This window comes from Loxodonta africana, chromosome X, assembly GCF_030014295.1.
Source record: "Loxodonta africana isolate mLoxAfr1 chromosome X, mLoxAfr1.hap2, whole genome shotgun sequence".
Classification (NCBI taxonomy): domain Eukaryota; kingdom Metazoa; phylum Chordata; class Mammalia; order Proboscidea; family Elephantidae; genus Loxodonta; species Loxodonta africana.
The window spans coordinates 95578817-95584415 of NC_087369.1; the positions used below are offsets into that span (position 1 = coordinate 95578817).

Below are 5599 nucleotides of genomic sequence, written 5' to 3' on the forward strand. Positions count from 1 at the left end.
AGCCGGAATCCACCTTGCACCCCACCTAGCCTGTGTTGAAAGACATCCAGGTGGCTCTTCCCCTTCACTGCTCACCCCACCCTGCTGTAACCTACCCTGCACATTTCCCAGCACATGAGGCAATACATTCCTGGTAACCTGCCTACTGTGTGCCCCTCCTACACTCTGTCTATTCCCTCAGGATGCCTGAGCATATGCAGAGACCTCTAGCACTCCCCCAGTCACTAGGACACCAATCCATAACTAAGCAAAAGTCCTGCTTCAACTATTAGAGTTCTACAGCCTCTCTTGGTCTATGAAGATGACTCATCTGTTCTCCAGAGGCTACACTAACAGCACACACCAATGTGGAAGGATGACACAACCCCACAACTGCTGTGGAGGGATCCTGACAATCAGACACCTGAAGCCCACAATGGGCAAGGTCCTGACACCTCCATGCAATCCTGCAAGGGAAAATATATGTGTCCAACAACAGAGAACTCCTGTGTGTATGCTACCCCTCATACCCACCACCCACTACCACCACTGCTGTCGAGTCAATTCCGACTCTAGTAAGAGAAAATTAGTCCCAACCAACGAGCAGCATCATAGTCATATACATACCAACACTACAAAGCAACATCAATTAAAATAATACAAAGGAAAGTGGACAATATAAACAGAAAGGGAAAAAGCTAAATTCCACATATATCCTAATGAAAGTAAAACAATACAAAAAAGATGAGCAGATATGCAATCAATAAAGAGATATGTAGAAAAATAAAATAAAATAGAACCTTAATGCCTCAAAGATCGCAATCAATTACAAATTATATAAAAAACCAAAAACAGGATAAGATGGCTCAAGCAAACGAGGAAAATAGAGACGGAAAACCTTTCTGAGGAAGAACTGATAATAAAACTACCTGACAAGGAATTCAAAAGACTCTTATTTAGTATTCTCAAAGAGATCAAGAAAAAAAAAAAGAATTCAACAAAACAATAAAGGAACAAAAATGACAAACTCAGTAGAGAAATAGAAGACATACAAAAACAATAACTAGACATTCAGAAGGTTAATAATAAAATAACAGAAATAAACAACTCAGTGGAGGGACACAGAAGTAGAATTGGATCAATAAAAGAAAGAATAGTGAAATAGTGGACAAATCCTTTGATACTAACTTGTTTGAGGAACAATCAGAAAAAAAGATTGAAGAAAAATGAAGAAAGCCTAAGGATTATGTGGGACACCATCAAGAGGAATACCTATCACCATTGAGTTGATTCTCACTCATAGTGACCCTATAGGACAGAGTAGAACTGCCCCATAGGGTTTCCAAGAAACAATTTGTGGATTCCAACTGCTGACCTTTGGGTTAGCAGCCGTAGCTCTGAACCATCAAGAGCAATAATGTACGCATATTAGGAATTACAGAAGGTGAAGAGAGAAAAAAAGAATACAGAGAGAACTTTTGGAGACATAATCATAATAGCAGAAAACTTCCCAAATATGAAAGAAAAGAAGATCTCCATCCAAGAAGCTCAACTAACTCCATACGGAATACATCCCAAAAGAAAGCCAACAAGACACGTCATAATCAAATTTTTCAGAACCAAACACAAAGAAAGAATTTTGAAAGCAGCTCATGAAAAGCAAAATATTACTTATGAAATGGCTTTAATAAGACTAAACACTAATTTATCATTAGAAACCATGCAGGTCAGAGGGGCAGTGTGATGACATATACAAAGACTTGAAAGAAAAGAACTGCCAACCAAGAATCATATATCCAGCAAAATTGTCTTTCAAAAATGAGGGTGACTGAGGGAGCGGAGAACAGTGGGATGCAGACCCCAAATTCTCATAAAAAGACCAGACTTAATGGTCTGACTGAGACTAGAGGAATCCCGGTGGTCATGGGCCCCAAACCTTCTGTTGGCCCAGGACAGGAACCATTTCTGAAGACAACTCATCAGACATGGAAGGGACTGGACAATGGGTTGGAGAGGGATGCTGACGAAGAGTGAGCTACTTGTATCAGGTGGACACTTGAGACTATGTTGGCATCTCCCGTCTGGAGGGGAGATAGGAGGGTAGAGAGGGTTAGAAACTGGCAAAATCATCACGAAAGGCGAGACTGGAAGGAGGGAGCGGGCTGACGCATTAGGGGGAGAGTAAGTGGGAGTATGGAGTAAGGTGTGTATAAGCTTATATGTGACAGACTGACTTGATTCATAAACTTTCACTTACAGTACAATAAAAATTATTAAAAAAAATGGGGGTGAAACTAGGACATTCTCAGACAAGCAGAAATGAAGGGAACTTGAAACCACAAGAGCAGCCCTACAAGAAATATTAATGGAATTCCTTTGGATAGAAAGCCAATGACATCAGACAAAGACCCACAACAGCATAACCCAGATAGCAAGGCAGTTAAACACTTCACAAAGGTAAAGCAAAGCTACAAAATGATTAAAGAGAACCAGAGATATAAAGGTATAAATGATGACAACTAAAAAAAGGGGGGGGGGATCAATGGTATCATTACAGAACTTCCATATGAAGAGGAAGTCAAGGTGATTTCAGGACATAACAGATTGCTTTAAATATAGGATGATAAATGTCAACTTCAGGATAACCACCAAGAAAATTAATAAATCTGCTCATAAAAATAAAGAAAAAAAAAGACTCAAAAACACAAAAAACAATAATGACAAATGAAAGGAAAGGAAATCTATATGCAAAAAGAACTCAACACAGAAAGTAAAGAAGAACAAAAAGCCATTCACACCACAAAAATAGTATAACAAACCGACAGCAGTAATTGTTACCTATGGATAATCACACTGAATGTAAATAGATTAAATACGCCAGTCAAGAGATAGTGCCAAAATGGCTAAAAAAAATTACCCATCAATATGTAGTCTACAGGAGGCACATCTTAGACACAAACACATAAAAAGGTTAAAAATGAAAGGGTGGAAAAAATTATACTGAGCAAAAATCAACCAAAAGAGAGCAGGAGTGGCAATATTAATATCTGACAAAATAGACTTTAAGTCAAAATCCATTATTAGAACCAAAGAACGACAGTATGTAATGATTAAAGGACCAATTCATGAAGAAGATATAACAATTATAAATATTTATGGACCCAATGCCAGAACTCCAAAATTTAAAAAACAAACTAACAGAACTGAAGGAAGAAATAGTTCTACAATAATAGTGGAGCCCTGGTGGTGCAGGGGTTAAGATCTTGGTTGCTTAACCAAAAGTTCAGCAGTTCAAATCCACCAGACACTCCTTGGAAACCCTATGGGGCAGTTCTACTCTGTCCCATAGGTCCGCTATGAGTCAGAACTGACTCCATGGCACATAACAACAACAAAAGCAACAGTAATAGTAGGAGAATTTAACACACCACTTTGACTATGGACGGATCAACTAGAAAGAAAATAAGGATACAGCAGATCTAAATAACAGTATCAAGCAACTGCACCTCACAGACATATATAAAACATATCACACAAACAGCAGCACAATACACATTCTTTTCCATTGCACATGGAACATTCTCCATAACAGAGCATATTTTTGGCCCAAAGCAAGCCTCAATAAATTTAAAAAAACATCAAAATTATACAGAGCATCTTCTTGAAGCATAATGGCATGAAACAAAAAAAAATCTGCAACAGGAAGAATAAGGAAAATAAATACATGGAAACTCAATAACACATTACTAAAAAACTATTGGGTCACAGAAAAAATCAAAAGTGAAATTAAAAAAAAAATACTTAGAATCAAATGAGAATTAAAACAACAGAAGAAAACCTTTGGGACTCGGGAAAAATAGTGCTCAGAGGGAAAGGTATAACAACACACGAATAGATTAAAAAAAGAAGGTCTCAAATCAATAACCTGAAAACTTGAACAAATAGAAAAAGAAGAGCATGCACACAGGGGCCACCGCAGAAAGCAGGCAGGTGGTGTAGGGGCCTGTGGGGCTGAGGGCCTCGTTGTGGCTCGAGTGAAGGGACCCTGCGCACCACTTCCAGGGTCGGGTCCAGACATGCCAGTCAGTCCTTGCAAGGTAAAAACTTCAATGGGAGCCTCATTTTCTAAAGATGCAAACCGTATGACACTCTGAACAGACACTGAAAACAGCTCTCATCTCAAAGACCCCAGCACTTGTGTCGCAGTATGAGAACTCAGATGCTGTGGAACGGTGCTTGATGAACAAAGCCTTTCAGCCAAACAGTGCTCACTTTGAACCTATTACTTTGCATTCAGAGTTAGATTGGACTACCTCTCACCCTGAGGCCTCTCAAGACTTTGAACATTTTTTTAAATGGTCCTAAAGAGAGACATCGCCTCCAGAGAAATCCAGTATCTATATACAGTCTATTGAACCTCTAGGGAACACCAGGATTATCAGTGAAGAATATATTAAATGACTTAAGGGCTACTATGAAGCATTTTTCTATGGTTTGACAGTAAAACTCCTAGAACCTGTTCCTGTTTCTGCAATGAGATATGCCTTCAGGGTCAATGATAACATCCTGAAGTTCTTAAAAAGGAAGAAACCAGAAAATGCCTTCTGTGTTGTGGGGATAACAATGATTGATCTTTACCCAAGAGACTCCTGGAATTTTGTCTCTGGACAAGCCTCTTTGACAGATGGTGTGGAAATATTAAGCTTTGCCAGGCATGGCAGTGATTTTTATAGCTCACACTATGAAGGCAAAGTGAAGGCACTGGAGAAATCATCTTCAAGTGAGTATTCAGTTTTTGATAACTACTAAATTCCTGAAATCACTGGTATTTTTCTGCCTTGATCCTGTAAGGCTTTAACCCATGAGACTGGACACGTCTTTGGAATTTGACACTGCCAGTGGCTCTCATACCTGATGCAAGGCATCAAAACCTTGGAAGAAGCTGACCTGCACCCTCCAAACCTTTGTCTTATCTGTTTAAGCAAGTTGCAGTGTGCCATTGGCTTCAAAAAGTAGAAAGATATAAAGCGCCGTTGAGGTGAGGATGAATCTTCCAACACACCTGGGATAATGCCAAAACATAGTCGTGAAGGGAGTATGAATTTGCCAAAATGTGTGCAAGCCTTTAAAGAATGGAAAGAGTGGATAATGAAATGCCTTGCTGTTCTCCAAGAATAAAAGCCTTCAAATAGGAGTAATTAAAATAAAATATTTGTTTATTTTGAAAAAAAAAAGAAAGGAAGAAAAAAGAAGACCAAAGCTACCAGAAGAAAGGAAAAAATAAAGATTAGAGCAGAAATAAATGAAATCAAAAACACAAAAACAAGACTAGAAGTAGGAGACATTATATCAGATCCAGCTGAAATAAAGACGGTTATAACAGATTACTATGAAAAATTATACTTCAACAAATTTGAAAACCTAGAACAGACAAGTTTCTGGAAACACACTGCATACCTAAAATAGCACAAATAGAGGTTATTGTTATACGCCTTCCATTCTCCAGGTTCTGACTCATAGCGACCCTATGTACAAAAGAAACACTGCCCATTCCTGCATCATCCTCAAAAGCTTTGTTATGCTTGAGCCCATCGTTGCAGCCGCTGTGTCAATTCATCTC

At 38.7% G+C, this 5599-nt stretch overlaps 1 pseudogene; it reads left to right on the forward strand.

Annotated features, from left to right (window-relative positions):
• Window positions 1–4110: 4110 nt before the first annotated feature.
• Window positions 4111–5340, forward strand: LOC100654886 (archaemetzincin-2-like; annotated as a pseudogene).
• Window positions 5341–5599: the final 259 nt, after the last annotated feature.